The sequence below is a fragment of the Amblyomma mixtum genome, chromosome 6 (genome assembly GCF_055824585.1).
Source record: "Amblyomma mixtum isolate Tamu chromosome 6, ASM5582458v1, whole genome shotgun sequence".
NCBI classification, from domain to species: Eukaryota; Metazoa; Arthropoda; class Arachnida; order Ixodida; family Ixodidae; genus Amblyomma; species Amblyomma mixtum.
This window is the reverse complement of record NC_143017.1, coordinates 12,730,069-12,752,569: the sequence shown is the minus strand read 5'-3', so window position 1 is coordinate 12,752,569 and position 22,501 is coordinate 12,730,069.

Below are 22,501 nucleotides of genomic sequence, written 5' to 3'. Positions count from 1 at the left end.
TTGTGAAGTAAGAGCTGAATCCGTTGGCTTTCCGTTGGAAGCGTTGGTACACACCTCCCGGTTTTTGATGGCGTCTTTACGTCGCTTGTTTTGCACGTGCAGGGCTTTCAATCTTAAAAGGCTAAGGTCGTGCAATTTGCAAAATAAAAGCTATATATTCAGACGGTGTTCTTCTTCGGCGTCGCCAATGCCAAGTGAGGGCCTCTGGCAGTCGGTGGCGGGTTACGTAGCTTCAGCGTTGTGAAGTCAGAGCTGAATCGTTTGGCTTTCCGTCTGAAGCCTTGGTACACACATCGCGGTTTTGGTTGGCGTCTTTACGTCACTTGTTTTGGCACGTGCAGGGCTTTCAATCATAAAAGAGTAAGGTCGCGCAATTTGCAAAATACAAACTGTATATTCAGGCGATGTTCTTTTTCGTCGTCGCCAATGCCAAGTGAGGGCCTCTGGCAGTCGATGGCGGTTTATTGTGAAATCAGAGCTGAATCTTCTGGCTTTCCGTTGTAAGCATTTGTATACCCCTCCCGGTTTCAGATGTCGTCTTTCCGTCGCTTGTTTTGGCACGTGCAGGCCTTTCAATCATAAAAGGTTAAGGTCGTGCAATTTGCAAAATACAAACTGTATATTTAGACGATGCTCTTCGTCGTCGCCAATGCCAAGTGAGGGCCTCTGGCAGTCGGTGGCGGGTTATGTAGCTTCAGCGTTGTGGAGTCAGAGCTGAATCCTTTGGCTTTCCATTGGAAGCATTTTTACACACCTGACGGTTTTGGATGGCGTCTTTACGTCGCTTGTTTTGGCAAGTGCAGGGCTTTCGATCATAAAAGGCTAATGTCGTGCAATTTGCAAAATAAAGGCTGTATATTCAGACGATGTTCTTCGTCGTCGCCAATGGCAAATGAGGGCCTCTGGTAGTCGGTGGCGGGTTATGTAGCTTCAGCGTTGTGGAGTCAGAGCTGAATCCTTTGGCTTTCCATTGGAAGAGTTGGTACACACCTCCCAGTGTCGGATGGCGTCTTTACGTCGCTTGTTTTGGCACGTGCAGGGCTTTTATTCGTAAAAGGTTGAGTTCGCGCAATTTGCAAAATAAAACTGTATATTTAGACGATGTTCTTCTTCATCGTCGCCAATGCCAAGTGAGGGCCTCTGGCAGTCGGTGGCGGGTTACGTAGCTTAAGCGTTGTGAACTCAGAGCTGAATGCTTTGGCTTTCCATTGGAAGCGTTGGTACACACCTCCCGGTTTCGGATGGCGTCTTTCCGTCGCTTGTTTTGGCACGTGCAGGGCATTTATTCGTAAAAGGTTAAGGTTCTGCAATTGGTAGAACACAAACTGTACTGTATATTCATACGATGTTCTTTGTCGTCGCCAATGCCAAGTGAGGACCTCTGGCAGTGGGTAGCGGGTTATGTAGCTTCAGCGTTAAGCCAGAGCTGAATCCTTTGGCTTTCCGTTGGAAGCATTGGCATACACATCCCGGTTTTTGATGGCGCCTTTACGTCATTTGTTTTGGCACGTGCAGGGCTTTCAATCATAAAAGGCTAAGGTCGTGCAATTTGCAAAATACAAGCTGTATATTCAGACGATGTTCTTCTTCGTCGTAGCCAATGCCAAGTGAGGGCCTCTGGCAGTCGGTGGCGGGTTATGTAGCTTCAGCGTTGTGGAGTCAGAGCTGAATCCTTTAGCTTTCCATTGGAGTCGTTGGTATGCACCTCCCAGTTTCGGATGGCGTCTTTCCGTCGCTTGTTTTGGCACGTGCAGGGCTTTCATTCGTAAAAGATTAAGGTCGTGCTATTTGCAAAATACAAGTTGTATATTCAGAGCATGCTCTTCTTCGTCGTCGCCAATGCCAAATGAGGGCCTCTTGCAGTCGGTGGCGGGTTATGTAGGTTCAGCGTTGTGAAGTCAGAGCTGAATCCTTTGGCTCTCCGTTGGAAGCATTGGTATACACTTTCCGGTTATGGATGATGTCTTTACGTCACTTGTTTTGGCACCTGCAGGGCTTTCAATCATAAAAGGTTAAGGTCGTGCAATTTGCAAAATACAAACTGTATATTCAGACCATGTTCTTCTTCGTCGTCGCCAATGCCAAGTGAGGGCCTCTGGCAGTCGGTAGCGAGTTATGTAGATTCAGCGTTGTGAAGTCAGAACTGAATTTTTTGGCTTTCCGTTGGAAGCATTGGTATACACCTCCCGGTTTCAGATGGCGTCTTTCCGTCGCTTGTTTTGCCACGTGCAGGGCTTTCAATCATAAAAGGTTAAGTTCGTGCAATTTGCAAAATACAAATTGTATATTCAGACGATGCTCTTCGTCGTCGCCAATGCCAAATGAGGGCCTCTGGCAGTCGGTGGCGGGTTATGTAGCTTCAGCGTAGTGGAGTCAGAGCTGAATCCTTTGGCTTTCCGTCGGAAGCGTTGGTACACACATCGCGGTTTTGGTTGGCGTCTTTAAGTCACTTGTTTTGGCACGTGCAGGGCTTTCAATCGTAAAAGAGTAAGGTCGTGCAATTTGCAAAATACAAACTGTATATTCAGGCGATGTTCTTTTTCGTCGTCGCCAATGCCAAGTGAGGGCCTCTGGCAGTCGGTGGCGGTTTATTGTGAAATCAGAGCTGAATCTTTTGGCTTTCCGTTGGAAGCATTGGTATACCCCTCCCGGTTTCAGATGGCGTCTTTCCGTCGCTTGTTTTGGCACGTGCAGGCATTTCAATCATAAAAGGTTAAGGTCGTGCAATTTGCAAAATACTAACTGTATATTTAGACGATGCTCTTCGTCGTCGCCAATGCCAAGTGAGGGCCTCTGGCAGTCGGTGGCGGGTTATGTAGCTTCAGCGTTGTGGAGTCAGAGCTGAATCCTTTGGCTTTCCATTGGAAGCATTTTTACACACCTCACGGTTTTGGATGGCGTCTTTACGTCGCTTGGTTTGGCAAGTGCAGGCCTTTCAATCAAAAAAGGCTAATGTGCAATTTGCAAAATAAAGGCTGTATATTCAGACGATGTTCTTCGTCGTCGCCAATGGCAAATGAGGGCCTCTGGTAGTCGGTGGCGGGTTATGTAGCTTCAGCGTTGTGGAGTCAGGGCTGAATCCTTTAGCTTTCCAGTGGAGTCGTTGGTATGCACCTCCCAGTTTCGGATGGCGTCTTTCCGTCGCTTGTTTTGGCACGTGCAGGGCTTTCATTCGTAAAAGATTAAGGTCGTGCTATTTGCAAAATACAAGTTGTATATTCAGAGCATGTTCTTCTTCGTCGTCGCCAATGCCAAATGAGGGCCTCTTGCAGTCGGTGGCGGGTTATGTAGCTTCAGCGTTTTGAAGTCAGAGCTGATTCCTTGGGCTTTCCGTTTGAAGCGTTCGTACACACCTGCCGGTTTTTGATGGCGTTTTTCGGTCGCTTCTTTTGGCACGTGCGGGGCTTTCAATCATAAAAGGCTAAGGTCGTGCAATTTGCAAAATACAAGCTGTATATTCAGAGGGTGTTTTTCTTCGTTGTCGCCAATGCCAAATGAGGGTCTCTTGTAGTCAGTGGTGGGTTATGTAGCTTCAGCGTTGTGAAGTCAGCTGAATCCTTTGGCTTTCCGTTGGAAGCGTTGGTATACACCTCCCGGCTTTGGATGGCGTCTTTACGTCTCTTGTTTTGCCACGTGCGGGGCTTTCAATCATAAAAGGTTAAGGTCGTGCAATTTGCAAAATACAAGCTGTATATTCAGAGTGTGTTTTTCTTCGTCGTCGCCAATGCGAAGTGAGGGCCTCTGGCAGTCGGTGGCGGTTTATGTAGCTTCAGCGTTGTGGAGTCAGAGCTGAATCCTTTTGCTTTCCGTTGGAAGCGTTGGTATACACCTCCCGGTTTCAGATGGCGTCTTTCCGTCGCTTGTTTTGGCACGTGCAGGGCTTTTATTTGTAAAAGGTTAAGGTCGTGCAATTTGCAAAATACAGCCTGTATAATCACACGATGTTCTTCGTCGTCGGCAATGCCAATTGAGGGCCTCTGGCAGTCGGTGGCGGGTTATGTAGCTTCAGCGTTGTGAAGTCAGAGCTGAATCCTTTGGCTCTCCGTTGGAAGCATTGGTATACACCTTCCGGTTATGGATGATGTCTTTACGTCACTTGTTCTGGCACCTGCAGGGCTTTCAATCATAAAAGGCTAAGGTCGTGCAATTTGAAACATAAAAGATGTATATTCAGACGATGTTCTTCTTCGTCGTCGCCAATGCCAAGTGAGGGCCTCTGCCAGCCGGTGGCGGGTTACGTAGCTTCAGCGTTGTGAAGTCAGAGCTGAATCCTTTGGCTTTCCGTCGGAAGCGTTGGTACACACATCGCGGTTTTGGTTGGCGTCTTTACGTCACTTCTTTTGGCACGTGCAGGGCTTTGAAACATAAAAGAGTAAGGTCGTGCAATTTGCAAAATACAAACTGTACATTCAGACGATGTTCTTCGTCGTCGCCAATGCCAAGTGAGGGCCTCTGGCAGTCGGTGGCGGTTTATGTAGCTTCAGCGTTGTGAAGTCAGAGCAGAATCCTTTAGCTTTCCGTTGGAAGCATTGGTATACACCTCCCGGGTTCAGATCGCGTCTTTCCGTCGCTTGTTTTGGCACGTGCAGGTCTTTCAATCATAAAAGGTTAAGGTCATGCAATTTGCAAAATACAAACTGTATATTCAGACGATGTTCGTCCTCGAAAATGCCAAGTGAGGGCCTCTGGCAGTGGGTGGCGGGTTATGTAGCTTCAACGTTAAGTCAGAGCTGAATCCTTTGCCTTTCCGTTGGAAGCGTTGGTATACACCTCCCGGTTTTGGATGGCGTCTTTACGTCGCTTGTTTTGGCACGTGCGGGGCTTTCAATCATAAAAGGCTAAGGTCGTGCAATTTGCAAAATGCAAGCTGTATATTCAGACGATGTTCTTCTTCGTCGTCGCCAATGCCAAGTGAGGGCCTCTGGCAGTCGGTGGCGGGTTATGTAGCTTCAGCGTTGTGGAGTCAGAGCTGAATCCTTTGGCTTTCCATTGGAATCGTTGGTATGCACCTCCCAGTTTCGGATGGCGTCTTTCCGTCGCTTGTTTTGGCACGTGCAGGGCTTTCATTCGCAAAAGATTAGGGTCGTGCAATTTGCAAAATACAAGCTGTATATTCAGAGCATGTTCTTCTTCGTCGTCGTTAATGCCAAATGAGGGCCCCTTGCAGTCGGTGGCGGGTTATGTAGCTTCAGCGTTATGAAGTCAGAGCTGATTCCTTTGGCTTTCCGTTGGAAGCGTTCCTACACACCTGCCGGTTTTGGATGGCGTTTTTCGGTCGCTTCTTTTGGCACGTGTAGGGTTTTTGTTCGTAAAAGGTTAAGGTCGTGCAATTTGCAAAAGACAAACTGTATATTGAGACGATGTTCTTCGTCGTCACCAATGCCAATTGAGGGCCTCTGGCAGTCGGTAGCGGGTTATGTAGATTCAGCGTTGTGAAGTAAGAGCTGAATCCGTTGGCTTTCCGTTGGAAGCGTTGGTACACACCTCCCGGTTTTTGATGGCGTCTTTACGTCGCTTGTTTTGCACGTGCAGGGCTTTCAATCTTAAAAGGCTAAGGTCGTGCAATTTGCAAAATAAAAGCTATATATTCAGACGGTGTTCTTCTTCGGCGTCGCCAATGCCAAGTGAGGGCCTCTGGCAGTCGGTGGCGGGTTACGTAGCTTCAGCGTTGTGAAGTCAGAGCTGAATCGTTTGGCTTTCCGTCTGAAGCCTTGGTACACACATCGCGGTTTTGGTTGGCGTCTTTACGTCACTTGTTTTGGCACGTGCAGGGCTTTCAATCATAAAAGAGTAAGGTCGCGCAATTTGCAAAATACAAACTGTATATTCAGGCGATGTTCTTTTTCGTCGTCGCCAATGCCAAGTGAGGGCCTCTGGCAGTCGATGGCGGTTTATTGTGAAATCAGAGCTGAATCTTCTGGCTTTCCGTTGTAAGCATTTGTATACCCCTCCCGGTTTCAGATGTCGTCTTTCCGTCGCTTGTTTTGGCACGTGCAGGCCTTTCAATCATAAAAGGTTAAGGTCGTGCAATTTGCAAAATACAAACTGTATATTTAGACGATGCTCTTCGTCGTCGCCAATGCCAAGTGAGGGCCTCTGGCAGTCGGTGGCGGGTTATGTAGCTTCAGCGTTGTGGAGTCAGAGCTGAATCCTTTGGCTTTCCATTGGAAGCATTTTTACACACCTGACGGTTTTGGATGGCGTCTTTACGTCGCTTGTTTTGGCAAGTGCAGGGCTTTCGATCATAAAAGGCTAATGTCGTGCAATTTGCAAAATAAAGGCTGTATATTCAGACGATGTTCTTCGTCGTCGCCAATGGCAAATGAGGGCCTCTGGTAGTCGGTGGCGGGTTATGTAGCTTCAGCGTTGTGGAGTCAGAGCTGAATCCTTTGGCTTTCCATTGGAAGAGTTGGTACACACCTCCCAGTGTCGGATGGCGTCTTTACGTCGCTTGTTTTGGCACGTGCAGGGCTTTTATTCGTAAAAGGTTGAGTTCGCGCAATTTGCAAAATAAAACTGTATATTTAGACGATGTTCTTCTTCATCGTCGCCAATGCCAAGTGAGGGCCTCTGGCAGTCGGTGGCGGGTTATGTAGCTTAAGCGTTGTGAACTCAGAGCTGAATGCTTTGGCTTTCCATTGGAAGCGTTGGTACACACCTCCCGGTTTCGGATGGCGTCTTTCCGTCGCTTGTTTTGGCACGTGCAGGGCATTTATTCGTAAAAGGTTAAGGTTCTGCAATTGGTAGAACACAAACTGTACTGTATATTCATACGATGTTCTTTGTCGTCGCCAATGCCAAGTGAGGACCTCTGGCAGTGGGTAGCGGGTTATGTAGCTTCAGCGTTAAGCCAGAGCTGAATCCTTTGGCTTTCCGTTGGAAGCATTGGCATACACATCCCGGTTTTTGATGGCGCCTTTACGTCATTTGTTCTGGCACGTGCAGGGCTTTCAATCATAAAAGGCTAAGGTCGTGCAATTTGCAAAATACAAGCTGTATATTCAGACGATGTTCTTCTTCGTCGTAGCCAATGCCAAGTGAGGGCCTCTGGCAGTCGGTGGCGGGTTATGTAGCTTCAGCGTTGTGGAGTCAGAGCTGAATCCTTTAGCTTTCCATTGGAGTCGTTGGTATGCACCTCCCAGTTTCGGATGGCGTCTTTCCGTCGCTTGTTTTGGCACGTGCAGGGCTTTCATTCGTAAAAGATTAAGGTCGTGCTATTTGCAAAATACAAGTTGTATATTCAGAGCATGCTCTTCTTCGTCGTCGCCAATGCCAAATGAGGGCCTCTTGCAGTCGGTGGCGGGTTATGTAGGTTCAGCGTTGTGAAGTCAGAGCTGAATCCTTTGGCTCTCCGTTGGAAGCATTGGTATACACTTTCCGGTTATGGATGATGTCTTTACGTCACTTGTTTTGGCACCTGCAGGGCTTTCAATCATAAAAGGTTAAGGTCGTGCAATTTGCAAAATACAAACTGTATATTCAGACCATGTTCTTCTTCGTCGTCGCCAATGCCAAGTGAGGGCCTCTGGCAGTCGGTAGCGAGTTATGTAGATTCAGCGTTGTGAAGTCAGAACTGAATTTTTTGGCTTTCCGTTGGAAGCATTGGTATACACCTCCCGGTTTCAGATGGCGTCTTTCCGTCGCTTGTTTTGCCACGTGCAGGGCTTTCAATCATAAAAGGTTAAGTTCGTGCAATTTGCAAAATACAAATTGTATATTCAGACGATGCTCTTCGTCGTCGCCAATGCCAAATGAGGGCCTCTGGCAGTCGGTGGCGGGTTATGTAGCTTCAGCGTAGTGGAGTCAGAGCTGAATCCTTTGGCTTTCCATTGGAATCGTTGGTATGCACCTCCCAGTTTCGGATGGCGTCTTTCCGTCGCTTGTTTTGGCACGTGCAGAACTTTCATTCGTAAAAGATTAAGGTCGTGCAATTTGCAAAATACAAGCTGTATATTCAGAGCATGTTCTTCTTCGTCGTCGCCAATGCCAAATGAGGGTTCCTTCCAGTCGGTGGCGGGCAATGTAGCTTCAGCGTTATCAAGTCAGACCTGATTCCTTTGGCTTTACGTTGGAAGCGTTCGTACACACCTGCCGGTTTTGGATGGCGTTTTTCGGTCTCTTCTTTTGGCACGTGCAGGGTTTTTATTCGTAAAAGATTAAGGTCGTGCAATTTGCAAAATACAAGCTGTATATTCAGAGGGTGTTTTTCTTCGTCGTCGCCAATGCGAAGTAAGGGCCTCTGGCCGTCGGTGGCGGTTTATGTAGCTTCAGCGTTGTGGAGTCAGAGCTGAATCCTTTGGCTTTCCGTTGGAAGCGTTGGTATGCACCTCCCGGTTTCGGATGGCGTCTTTCCGTCGCTTGTTTTGGCACGTGCAGGGCTTTTATTCGTAAAAGGTTAAGGTCGTGCATTTTGCAAAATACAACCTGTATAATCACACGATGTTCTTCGTCGTCGCCAATGCCAAGTGAGGGCCTCTGGCAGTCGGTGGCGGGTTATGTAGCTTCAGCGTAGTGGAGTCAGAGCTGAATCCTTTGGCTTTCCATTGGAATCGTTGGTATGCACCTCCCAGTTTCGGATGGCGTCTTTCCGTCGCTTGTTTTGGCACGTGCAGAACTTTCATTCGTAAAAGATTAAGGTCGTGCAATTTGCAAAATACAAGCTGTATATTCAGACGATGTTGTTCTTCGTCGTAGCCAATGCCAAGTGAGGGCCTCTGGCAGTCGGTGGCGGGTTATGTAGCTTCAGCGTTGTGGAGTCAGAGCTGAATCCTTTAGCTTTCCATTGGAGTCGTTGGTATGCACCTCCCAGTTTCGGATGGCGTCTTTCCGTCGCTTGTTTTGGCACGTGCAGGGCTTTCATTCGTAAAAGATTAAGGTCGTGCTATTTGCAAAATACAAGTTGTATATTCAGAGCATGCTCTTCTTCGTCGTCGCCAATGCCAAATGAGGGCCTCTTGCAGTCGGTGGCGGGTTATGTAGGTTCAGCGTTGTGAAGTCAGAGCTGAATCCTTTGGCTCTCCGTTGGAAGCATTGGTATACACCTTCCGGTTATGGATGATGTCTTTACGTCACTTGTTTTGGCACCTGCAGGGCTTTCAATCATAAAAGGTTAAGGTCGTGCAATTTGCAAAATACAAACTGTATATTCAGACCATGTTCTTCTTCGTCGTCGCCAATGCCAAGTGAGGGCCTCTGGCAGTCGGTAGCGAGTTATGTAGCTTCAGCGTTGTGGAGTCAGAGCTGAATCCTTTGGCTTTCCATTGGAAGCATTTGTACACACCTCCCGGTTTTCGATGGCGTCTTTACGTCGCTTGTTTTGGCACGTGCAGGGCTTTCAATCATAAAAGGCTAAGGTCGTGCAATTTGCAAAATGCAAGCTGTATATTCAGACGATGTTCTTCGTCGTCGCCAATGCCAAGTGAGGGCCTCTGGCAGTCGGTGGCGGGTTATGTAGCTTCAGCGTAGTGGAGTCAGAGCTGAATCCTTTGGCTTTCCATTGGAATCGTTGGTATGCACCTCCCAGTTTCGGATGGCGTCTTTCCGTCGCTTGTTTTGGCACGTGCAGAACTTTCATTCGTGAAAGATTAAGGTCGTGCAATTTGCAAAATACAAGCTGTATATTCAGAGCATGTTCTTCTTCGTCGTCGCCAATGCCAATTGAGGGCCTCTGGCAGTCGGTGGCGGGTTATGTACCTTCAGCGTTGTGAAGTCAGAGCTGGATCCTTTGGCTTTCCATTGGAAGCGTTCGTACACACCTCCCAATTTCGGATGGCGTCTTTCCGTCGCTTGTTTTGGCACGTGCAGGGCTTTTATTCGTAAAAGGTTAAGGTCCTGCAATAGGTAAAATACAAACTGTATATTCATACGATGTTCCTCGTCGTCGCCAATGCCAAGTGAGGGCCTTTGGCAGTGGGTGGCGGGTTATGTAGCTTCAGCGTTAAGTCAGAGCTGAATCCTTTGGCTTTCCGTTGGAAGCGTTGGTATAAACCTCCCGGTTTTGGATGGCGTCTTTACGTCGCTTGTTTTGGCACTTGCAGGGCTTTCAATCATAAAAGAGTAAGGTCGTGCAATTTGCAAAATACAAGCTGTATATTCAGAGGGTGTTCGTCGTCGCCAATGCCAAGTGAGGGGCTCTGGCAGTCGGTAGCGGTTTATGTAGCTTCAGCGTTGTGAAGTCAGAGCTGAATCCTTTGGCTTTCCATTGGAAGCATTGGTATACACCTCCCGGTTTTCGATGGCGTCTTTACGCCACTTGTTTTGGCACATGCAGGGCTTTCAATCATAACAGGTTAAGGTCGTGCAATTTGCAAAATACAAACTGTATATTCAGACAATGTTCTTCGTCGTCGCCAATGCCAAGTGAGGGCCTGTGGCAGTCGGTGGCGGGTTATGTAGCTTCAGCGTTGTGGAGTCAGAGCTGAATCCTTTGGCTTTCCATTGGAAGCGTTGGTATGCACCTCCCAGTTTCGGATGGCGTCTTTCCGTCGCTTGTTTTAGCACGTGCAGGGCTTTCATTCGCAAAAGATTAAGGTTGTGGAATTTGCAAAATACAAGCTGTATATTCAGAGCATGTTCTTCTTCGTCGTCGTTAATGCCAAATGAGGGCCCCTTGCAGTCGGTGGCGGGTTATGTAGCTTCAGCGTTATGAAGTCAGAGCTGATTCCTTTGGCTTTCCGTTGGAAGCGTTCCTACACACCTCCCGGTTTTGGATGGCGTCTTTACGTCGCTTGTTTTGGCACGTGCGGGGCTTTCAATCATAAAAGGCTAAGGTCGTGCAATTTGCAAAATGAAAGCTGTATATTCAGAGGATGTTCTTCTTCGTCGTCGTTAATGCCAAATGAGGGCCCCTTGCAGTCGGTGGCGGGTTATGTAGCTTCAGCGTTATGAAGTCAGAGCTGATTCCTTTGGCTTTCCGTTGGAAGCGTTCCTACACACCTGCCGGTTTTGGATGGCGTTTTTCGGTCGCTTCTTTTGGCACGTGTAGGGTTTTTATTCGTAAAAGGTTAAGGTCGTGCAATTTGCAAAAGACAAACTGTATATTCATACGATGTTCTTCGTCGTCGCCAATGCCAATTGAGGGCCTCTGGCAGTCGGTGGCGGGTTATGTAGCTTCAGCGTTGTGTAGTCAGAGCTGAATCCTTTGGCTTTCCGTTGGAAGCATTGGTATACACCTCCCGGTTTTGGATGGTGTCTTTACGTCACTTGTTTTGGCACGTGCAGGGCTTTCAATCATAAAAGGTTAAGGTCGTGCAATTTGCAAAATACAAACTGTATATTCAGACGATGTTCTTCTTCGTCGTCGCCAATGCCAAGTGAGGGCCTCTGGCAGTCGGTAGCGGGTTATGTAGATTCAGCGTTGTGAAGTCAGAGCTGAATCCTTTGGCTTTCCGTTGGAAGCGTTGGTGCACACCTCCCGGTTTTGGATGGCGTCTTTACGTCGCTTGTTTTGCACGTGCAGGGCTTTCAATCATAAAAGGCTAAGGTCGTGCAATTTGCAAAATAAAAGCTGTATATTCAGACGGTGTTCTTCTTCGTCGTCACCAGTGCCAAGTAAGGGCCTCTGGCAGTGGGTGGCGGTTTATGTAGCTTCAGCGTTGTGAAGTCAGAGCTGAATCCTTTGGCATTCCGTTGGAAGCGTTGGTACACACCTCCCGGTTTTGGATGGCGTCTTTACGTCCCTTGATTGGCACGTGCAGGGCTTTCAATCATTAAAGGCTAAGGTCTTGCAATTTGCAAAATAAAAGCTGTATATTCAGACGATGTTCTTCTTCGTCGTCGGCAATGCCAAGTGAGGGCCTCTGGCAGTCGGTGGCGGGTTACGTAGCTTCAGCGTTGTGAAGTCAGAGCTGAATCGTTTGGCTTTCCGTCGGAAGCGTTGGTACACACATCGCGGTTTTGGTTGGCGTCTTTAAGTCACTTGTTTTGGCACGTGCAGGGCTTTCAGTCGTAAAAGAGTAAGCTCGCGCAATTTGCAAAATACAAACTGTATATTCAGGCGATGTTCTTTTTCGTCGTCGCCAATGCCAAGTGTGGGCCTCTGGCAGTCGGTGGCGGGTTATGTTGCTTCAGCGTTGTGGAGTCAGAGCTGAATCCTTTGGCTTTCCATTGGAAGCATTTTTACACACCTCACGGTTTTGGATGGCGTCTTTACGTCGCTTGGTTTGGTAAGTGCAGGGCTTTCAATCATAAAAGGCTAAAGTCGTGCAATTTGCAAAATAAAGGCTGTATATTCAGACGATGTTCTTCGTCGTCGTCAATGGCAAATGAGGGCCTCTGGTAGTCGGTGGCGGGTTATGTAGCTTCAGCGATGTGGAGTCAGAGCTGAATCCTTTGGCTTTCCATTGGAAGCGTTGGTACACACCTCCCAGTGTCGGATGGCGTCTTTACGTCGCTTGTTTTGGCACGTGCAGGGCTTTTATTCGTAAAAGGTTAAGGTCGTGCAATTTGCGAAATACAAACTGTATATTTAGACGATGTTCTTCTTCGTCGTCGCCAATGCCAAGTGAGGGCCTCTGGCAGTGGGTATCGGGTTATGTAGCTTCAGCGTTAAGTCAGAGCTGAATCCTTTGGCTTTCCGTTGGAAGCATTGGCATACACATCCCGGTTTTTGATGGCTACTTTACGTCATTTGTTTTGGCACGTGCAGGGCTTTCAATCATAAAAGGCTAAGGTCGTGCAATATGCAAAATACAAGCTGTATATTCATAGGGTGTCTTCTTCGTCGTCGCCAATGCCAAGTGAGGGCCTCTGGCAGTCGGTAGCGGGTTATGTAGCTTCAGCGTTGTGAAGTCAGAGCTGCATCATTTGGCTTTCCGTTGGAAGCATTGGTATACACCTCCCGGTTTCAGATGGCGTCTTTCCGTCGCTTGTTTTGCCACGTGCAGGGCTTTCAATCATAAAAGGTTAAGTTCGTGCAATTTGCAAAATACAAATTGTATATTCAGACGATGCTCTTCGTCGTCGCCAATGCCAAATGAGGGCCTCTGGCAGTCGGTGGCGGGTTATGTAGCTTCAGCGTTGTGGAGTCAGAGCTGAATCCTTTGGCTTTCCATTGGAAGCATTTGTACACACCTCCCGGTTTTCGATGGCGTCTTTACGTCGCTTGTTTTGGCACGTGCAGGGCTTTCAATCATAAAAGGCTAAGGTCGTGCAATTTGCAAAATGCAAGCTGTATATTCAGACGATGTTCTTCGTCGTCGCCAATGCCAAGTGAGGGCCTCTGGCAGTCGGTGGCGGGTTATGTAGCTTCAGCGTAGTGGAGTCAGAGCTGAATCCTTTGGCTTTCCATTGGAATCGTTGGTATGCACCTCCCAGTTTCGGATGGCGTCTTTCCGTCGCTTGTTTTGGCACGTGCAGGGCTTTCATTCGTAAAAGATTAAGGTCGTGCAATTTGCAAAATACAAGCTGTATATTCAGAGCATGTTCTTCTTCGTCGTCGCCAATGCCAAATGAGGGCCCCTTGCAGTCGGTGGCGGGCAATGTAGCTTCAGCGTTATCAAGTCAGACCTGATTCCTTTGGCTTTACGTTGGAAGCGTTCGTACACACCTGCCGGTTTTGGATGGCGTTTTTCGGTCTCTTCTTTTGGCACGTGCAGGGTTTTTATTCGTAAAAGATTAAGGTCGTGCAATTTGCAAAATACAAGCTGTATATTCAGAGGGTGTTTTTCTTCGTCGTCGCCAATGCGAAGTAAGGGCCTCTGGCCATCGGTGGCGGTTTATGTAGCTTCAGCGTTGTGGAGTCAGAGCTGAATCCTTTGGCTTTCCGTTGGAAGCGTTGGTATGCACCTCCCGGTTTCGGATGGCGTCTTTCCGTCGCTTGTTTTGGCACGTGCAGGGCTTTTATTCGTAAAAGGTTAAGGTCGTGCATTTTGCAAAATATAACCTGTATAATCACACGATGTCCTTCGTCGTCGCCAATGCCAATTGAGGGCCTCTGGCAGTCGGTGGCGGGTTATGTACCTTCAGCGTTGTGAAGTCAGAGCTGGATCCTTTGGCTTTCCATTGGAAGCGTTCGTACACACCTCCCAATTTCGGATGGCGTCTTTCCGTCGCTTGTTTTGGCACGTGCAGGGCTTTTATTCGTAAAAGGTTAAGGTCCTGCAATAGGTAAAATACAAACTGTATATTCATACGATGTTCCTCGTCGTCGCCAATGCCAAGTGAGGGCCTTTGGCAGTGGGTGGCGGGTTATGTAGCTTCAGCGTTAAGTCAGAGCTGAATCCTTTGGCTTTCCGTTGGAAGCGTTGGTATAAACCTCCCGGTTTTGGATGGCGTCTTTACGTCGCTTGTTTTGGCACGTGCAGGGCTTTCAATCATAAAAGAGTAAGGTCGTGCAATTTGCAAAATACAAGCTGTATATTCAGAGGGTGTTCTTCTTCGTCGTCGTTAATGCCAAATGAGGGCCCCTTGCAGTCGGTGGCGGGTTATGTAGCTTCAGCGTTATGAAGTCAGAGCTGATTCCTTTGGCTTTCCGTTGGAAGCGTTCCTACACACCTGCCGGTTTTGGATGGCGTTTTTCGGTCGCTTCTTTTGGCACGTGTAGGGTTTTTATTCGTAAAAGCTTAAGGTCGTGCAATTTGCAAAAGACAAACTGTATATTCATACGATGTTCTTCGTCGTCGCCAATGCCAATTGAGGGCCTCTGGCAGTCGGTGGCGGTTTATGTAGCTTCAGCGTTGTGAAGTCAGAGCTGAATTCTTTGGCTTTCCATTGGAAGCATTGGTATACACCTCCCTGTTTTCGATGGCGTCTTTACGCCACTTGTTTTGGCACATGCAGGGCTTTCAATCATAACAGGTTAAGGTCGTGCAATTTGCAAAATACAAACTGTATATTCAGACAATGTTCTTCGTCGTCGCCAATGCCAAGTGAGGGCCTGTGGCAGTCGGTGGCGGGTTATGTAGCTTCAGCGTTGTGGAGTCAGAGCTGAATCCTTTGGCTTTCCATTGGAAGCGTTGGTATGCACCTCAAGGTTCTGGATGGCGTCTTTACGTCGCTTGTTTTGGCACGTGCGGGGCTTTCAATCATAAAAGGCTAAGGTCGTGCAATTTGCAAAATGCAAGCTGTATATTCAGAGGATGTTCTTCTTCGTCGTCGTTAATGCCAAATGAGGGCCCCTTGCAGTCGGTGGCGGGTTATGTAGCTTCAGCGTTATGAAGTCAGAGCTGATTCCTTTGGCTTTCCGTTGGAAGCGTTCCTACACACCTGCCGGTTTTGGATGGCGTTTTTCGGTCGCTTCTTTTGGCACGTGTAGGGTTTTTATTCGTAAAAGCTTAAGGTCGTGCAATTTGCAAAAGACAAACTGTATATTCATACGATGTTCTTCGTCGTCGCCAATGCCAATTGAGGGCCTCTGGCAGTCGGTGGCGGGTTATGTAGCTTCAGCGTTGTGTAGTCAGAGCTGAATCCTTTGGCTTTCCGTTGGAAGCATTGGTATACACCTCCCGGTTTTGGATGGTGTCTTTACGTCACTTGTTTTGGCACCTGCAGGGCTTTCAATCATAAAAGGTTAAGGTCGTGCAATTTGCAAAATACAAACTGTATATTCAGACGATGTTCTTCTTCGTCGTCGCCAATGCCAAGTGAGGGCCTCTGGCAGTCGGTAGCGGGTTGTGTAGATTCAGCGTTGTGAAGTCAGAGCTGAATCCTTTGGCTTTCCGTTGGAAGCGTTGGTACACACCTCCCGGTTTTGGATGGCGTCTTTACGTCGCTTGTTTTGCACGTGCAGGGCTTTCAATCATAAAAGGCTAAGGTCGTGCAATTTGCAAAATAAAAGCTGTATATTCAGACGGTGTTCTTCTTCGTCGTCACCAGTGCCAAGTAAGGGCCTCTGGCAGTGGGTGGCGGTTTATGTAGCTTCAGCGTTGTGAAGTCAGAGCTGAATCCTTTGGCATTCCTTTGTAAGCGTTGGTACACACCTCCCGGTTTTGGATGGCGTCTTTACGTCCCTTGATTGGCACGTGCAGGGCTTTCAATCATTAAAGGCTAAGGTCTTGCAATTTGCAAAATAAAAGCTGTATATTCAGACGATGTTCTTCTTCGTCGTCGCCAATGCCAAGTGAGGGCCTCTGGCAGTCGGTGGCGGGTTATGTAGCTTAAGCGTTGTGAACTCAGAGCTGAATGCTTTGGCTTTCCATTGGAAGCGTTGGTACACACCTCCCGGTTTCGGATGGCGTCTTTCCGTCGCTTGTTTTGGCACGTGCAGGGCTTTTATTCGTAAAAGGTTAAGGTCCTGCAATTGGTAAAACACAAACTATATATTCATACGATGTTCTTTGTCGTCGCCAATGCCAAGTGAGGGCCTCTGGCAGTCGGTAGCGGGTTATGTAGCTTCAGCGTTAAGTCAGAGCTGAATCCTTTGGCTTTCCGTTGGAAGCATTGGCATACACATCCCGGTTTTTGATGGCGCCTTTACGTCATTTGTTTTGGCACGTGCAGGGCTTTCAATCATAAAAGGCTAAGGTCGTGCAATTTGCAAAATGCAAGCTGTATATTCAGACGATGTTCTTCTTCGTCGTCGCCAATGCCAAGTGAGGGCCTCTGGCAGTCGGTGGCGGGTTATGTAGCTTCAGCGTTGTGGAGCCAGAGCTGAATCCTTTGGCTTTCCATTGGAATCGTTGGTACGCACCTCCCAGTTTCGGATGGCGTCTTTCCGTCGCTTGTTTTAGCACGTGCAGGGCTTTCATTCGCAAAAGATTAAGGTTGTGGAATTTGCAAAATACAAGCTGTATATTCAGAGCATGTTCTTCTTCGTCGTCGTTAATGCCAAATGAGGGCCCCTTGCAGTCGGTGGCGGGTTATGTAGCTTCAGCGTTATGAAGTCAGAGCTGATTCCTTTGGCTTTCCGTTGGAAGCGTTCCTACACACCTCCCGGTTTTGGATGGCGTCTTTACGTCGCTTGTTTTGGCACGTGCGGGGCTTTCAATCATAAAAGGCTAAGGTCGTGCAATTTGCAAAATGCAAGCTGTATATTCAGAGGATGTTCTTCTTCGTCGTCGCCAATGCCAAGTGAGGGCCTCTGGCAGTCGGTGGCGGGTTATGTAGCTTCAGCGTTGTGGAGTCAGAGCTGAATCCTTTGGCTTTCCATTGGAATCGTTGGTATGCACCTCCCAGTTTCGGATGGCGTCTTTCGGTCGCTTGTTTTGGCACGTGCAGGGCTTTCATTCGCAAAAGATTAAGGTCGTGGAATTTGCAAAATACAAGCTGTATATTCAGAGCATGTTCGTCTTCGTCGTCGTTAATGCCAAATGAGGGCCCCTTGCAGTCGTTGGCGGGTTATGTAGCTTCAGCGTTATGAAGTCAGAGCTGATTCCTTTGGCTTTCCGTTGGAAGCGTTCCTACACACCTGCCGGTTTTGGATGGCGTTTTTCGGTCGCTTCTTTTGGCACGTGTAGGGTTTTTATTCGTAAAAGGTTAAGGTCGTGCAATTTGCAAAAGACAAACTGTATATTCATACGATGTTCTTCGTCGTCGCCAATGCCAATTGAGGGCCTCTGGCAGTCGGTGGCGGGTTATGTAGCTTCAGCGTTGTGTAGTCAGAGCTGAATCCTTTGGCTTTCCGTTGGAAGCATTGGTATACACCTCCCGGTTTTGGATGGTGTCTTTACGTCACTTGTTTTGGCACGTGCAGGGCTTTCAATCATAAAAGGTTAAGGTCGTGCAATTTGCAAAATACAAACTGTATATTCAGACGATGTTCTTCTTCGTCGTCGCCAATGTCAAGTGAGGGCCTCTGGCAGTCGGTAGCGGGTTATGTAGATTCAGCGTTGTGAAGTCAGAGCTGAATCCTTTGGCTTTCCGTTGGAAGCGTTGGTACACACCTCCCGGTTTTGGATGGCGTCTTTACGTCGCTTGTTTTGCACGTGCAGGGCTTTCAATCATAAAAGGGTAAGGTCGTGCAATTTGCAAAATAAAAGCTGTATATTCAGACGGTGTTCTTCGTCGTCACCAGTGCCAAGTGAGGGCCTCTGGCAGTGGGTGGCGGTTTATGTAGCTTCAGCGTTGTGAAGTCAGAGCTGAATCCTTTGGCTTTCCGTTGGAAGCGTTGGTACACACCTCCCGGTTTTGGATGGCGTCTTTACGTCCCTTGATTGGCACGTGCAGGGCTTTCAATCATTAAAGGCTAAGGTCTTGCAATTTGCAAAATAAAAGCTGTATATTCAGACGATGTTCTTCTTCGTCGTCGCCAATGCCAAGTGAGGACCTCTGGCAGTCGGTGGCGGGTTACGTAGCTTCAGCGTTGTGAAGTCAGAGCTGAATCGTTTGGCTTTCCGTCGGAAGCGTTGGTACACACATAGCGGTTTTGGTTGGCGTCTTTAAGTCACTTGTTTTGGCACGTGCAGGGCTTTCAATCGTAAAAGAGTAAGTTCGTGCAATTTGCAAAATACAAACTGTATATTCAGGCGATGTTCTTTTTCGTCGTCGCCAATGCCAAGTGAGGGCCTCTGGCAGTCGGTGGCGGTTTATTGTGAAATCAGAGCTGAATCTTTTGGCTTTCCGTTGGAAGCATTGGTATACCCCTCCCGGTTTCAGATGGCGTCTTTCCGTCGCTTGTTTTGGCACGTGCAGGCATTTCAATCATAAAAGGTTAAGGTCGTGCAATTTGCAAAATACTAACTGTATATTTAGACGATGCTCTTCGTCGTCGCCAATGCCAAGTGAGGGCCTCTGGCAGTCGGTGGCGGGTTATGTAGCTTCAGCGTTGTGGAGTCAGAGCTGAATCCTTTGGCTTTCCATTGGAAGCATTTTTACACACCTCACGGTTTTGGATGGCGTCTTTACGTCGCTTGGTTTGGCAAGTGCAGGCATTTCAATCATAAAAGGCTAATGTGCAATTTGCAAAATAAAGGCTGTATATTCAGACGATGTTCTTCGTCGTCGCCAATGGCAAATGAGGGCCTCTGGTAGTCGGTGGCGGGTTATGTAGCTTCAGCGTTGTGGAGTCAGGGCTGAATCCTTTAGCTTTCCAGTGGAGTCGTTGGTATGCACCTCCCAGTTTCGGATGGCGTCTTTCCGTCGCTTGTTTTGGCACGTGCAGGGCTTTCATTCGTAAAAGATTAAGGTCGTGCTATTTGCAAAATACAAGTTGTATATTCAGAGCATGTTCTTCTTCGTCGTCGCCAATGCCAAATGAGGGCCTCTTGCAGTCGGTGGCGGGTTATGTAGCTTCAGCGTTTTGAAGTCAGAGCTGATTCCTTTGGCTTTCCGTTGGAAGCGTTCGTACACACCTGCCGGTTTTGGATGGCGTTTTTCGGTCGCTTCTTTTGGCACGTGCGGGGCTTTCAATCATAAAAGGCTAAGGTCGTGCAATTTGCAAAATACAAGCTGTATATTCAGAGGGTGTTTTTCTTCGTTGTCGCCAATGCCAAATGAGGGTCTCTTGTAGTCAGTGGTGGGTTATGTAGCTTCAGCGTTGTGAAGTCAGCTGAATCCTTTGGCTTTCCGTTGGAAGTGTTGGTATACACCTCCCGGCTTTGGATGGCGTCTTTACGTCTCTTGTTTTGCCACGTGCGGGGCTTTCAATCATAAAAGGTTAAGGTCGTGCAATTTGCAAAATACAAGCTGTATATTCAGAGTGTGTTTTTCTTCGTCGTCGCCAATGCGAAGTGAGGGCCTCTGGCAGTCGGTGGCGGTTTATGTAGCTTCAGCGTTGTGGAGTCAGAGCTGAATCCTTTTGCTTTCCGTTGGAAGCGTTGGTATACACCTCCCGGTTTCAGATGGCGTCTTTCCGTCGCTTGTTTTGGCACGTGCAGGGCTTTTATTTGTAAAAGGTTAAGGTCGTGCAATTTGCAAAATACAGCCTGTATAATCACACGATGTTCTTTGTCGTCGGCAATGCCAATTGAGGGCCTCTGGCAGTCGGTGGCGGGTTATGTAGCTTCAGCGTTGTGAAGTGAGAGCTGAATCCTTTGGCTCTCCGTTGGAAGCATTGGTATACACCTTCCGGTTATGGATGATGTCTTTACGTCACTTGTTTTGGCACCTGCAGGGCTTTCAATCATAAAAGGCTAAGGTCGTGCAATTTGAAACATAAAAGATGTATATTCAGACGATGTTCTTCTTCGTCGTCGCCAATGCCAAGTGAGGGCCTCTGCCAGCCGGTGGCGGGTTACGTAGCTTCAGCGTTGTGAAGTCAGAGCTGAATCCTTTGGCTTTCCGTCGGAAGCGTTGGTACACACATCGCGGTTTTGGTTGGCGTCTTTACGTCACTTCTTTTGGCACGTGCAGGGCTTTGAAACATAAAAGAGTAAGGTCGTGCAATTTGCAAAATACAAACTGTACATTCAGACGATGTTCTTCGTCGTCGCCAATGCCAAGTGAGGGCCTCTGGCAGCCGGTGGCGGTTTATGTAGCTTCACCATTGTGAAGTCAGAGCTGAATCTTTTGGCTTTCCGTTGGAAGCATTGGTATGCACCTCCCGGTACAGATGGCGTTTTTCCGTCGCTTGTTTTGCCACGTGCAGGGCTTTCAATCATAAAAGGTTAAGGTCGTGCAATTTGCAAATTACAAACTGTATATTCAGACGATGCTCTTCGTCGTCGCCAATGCCAAATGAGGGCCTCTGGCAGACGGTGGCGGGTTATGTAGCTTCAGCATTGTGGAGTCAGAGCTGAATCCTTTGGCTTTCCATTGGAAGCGTTGGTACACACATCCCGGTTTCGGATGGCGTCTTTTCGTCGCTTGTTTTGGCACGTGCAGGGCTTTTATTCGTAAAAGGTTAAGGTCCTGCAATTGGTAAAATACAAACTGTATATTCATACGATGTTCTTCGTCGTCGCCAATGCCAAGTGAGGGCCTCTGGCAGTCGGTGGCGGGTTATGTAGCTTAAGCGTTGTGAAGTCAGAGCTGAATCCTTTGGCTTTCCATTGGAAGCGTTGGTACACACCTCCCGGTTTTGGATGGCGTCTTTCCGTCGCTTGTTTTGGCACGTGCAGGGCTTTTATTCGTAAAAGGTTAAGGTCCTGCAATTGGTAAAATACAAACTGTATATTCATACGATGTTCTTCGTCGTCGCCAATGCCAAGTGAGGGCCTCTGGCAGTCGGTGGCGGGTTATGTAGCTTAAGCGTTGTGAAGTCAGAGCTGAATCCTTTGGCTTTCCATTGGAAGCGTTGGTACACACCTCCCGGTTTTGGATGGCGTCTTTACGTCGCTTCTTTTGGCAAGTGCTGGGCTTTCAATCATAAAAGGCTAAGGTCGAGCAATTTGAAAAATAAAGGCTGTATATTCAGACGATGTTCTTCGTCGTCGCCAATGCCAAGTGAGGGCCTCTGGTAGTCGGCGGCGGGTTATGTAGCTTCAGCGTTGTGGAGTCAGAGCTGAATCATTTGGCTTTCCGTTGGAAGCATTGGCATACACCTCCCGGTTTTTGATGGCGTCTTTACGTCATTTGTTTTGGCACGTGCACGGCTTTCAATCATAAAAGGCTAAGGTCATGCAATATGCAAAATACAAGCTGTATATTCATAGGGTGTTCTTCTTCGTCGTCGCCAATGCCAAGTGAGGGCCTCTGGCTGTCGGTAGCGGGTTATGTAGCTTCATTGTTGTGGAGTCAGAGCCGAATGCTTTGGCTTTCCGTTGGAAGCGTTGGCATACACCTCCCGGTTATGGATGGCGTCTTTACGTCGCTTGTTTTGGCACGTGCAGGGCTTTCAATCATAAAAGGGTAAGGTCGTGCAATTTACAAAATACAAGGTGTATATTCAGAGCATGTTCTTCTTCGTCGTCGCCAATTCCAAATGAGGGCCTCTTGCAGTCAGTGGTGGGTTATGTAGCTTCAGCGTTGTGAAGTCAGAGCTGAATCCTTTGGCTTTCCGTTGGAAGCATTGGCATACACCTCCCTGTTTTTGATGGCGTCTTTACGTCATTTGTTTTGGCACGTGCAGGGCTTTCAATCATAAAAGGCTAAGGCCGTGCAATATTCATAGGGTGTTCTTCTTCGTCGTCGCCAATGCCAAGTGAGGGCCTCTAGCAGTCGGTGGCGGTTTATGTAGCTTCAGCGTTGTGGAGTCAGAGCTGAATCCTTTGGCTTTCAGTTGCAAGCGTTGGTATACACCTCCCGGTTTCGGATGGCGTCTTTCCGTCGCTTGTTTTGGCACGTGCAGGGCTTTTATTCGTAAAAGGTTAAGGTCGTGCAATTTGCAAAATACAACCTGTATAATCACACGATGTTCTTCGTCGTCGCCAATGCCAATTGAGGGCCTCTGGCAGTCGGTGGCGGGTTATGTAGCTTCAGGGTTCTGAAGTCAGAGCTGAATCATTTGGCTTTCCGTTGGAAGCATTGGTATACACCTCCCGGTTTTGGATGGTGTCTTTACGTCACTTGTTTTGGCACGTGCAGGGCTTTCAATCATAAAACGTTAAGGTCGTGCAATTTGCAAAATAAAAGCTGTATATTCAGACGATGTTCTTCTTCGTCGTCGCCAATGCCAAGTGAGGGCCTCTGGCAGTCGGTGGCGGTTTATGTAGCTTCAGCGTTGTGGAGTCAGAGCTGAATCCTTTGG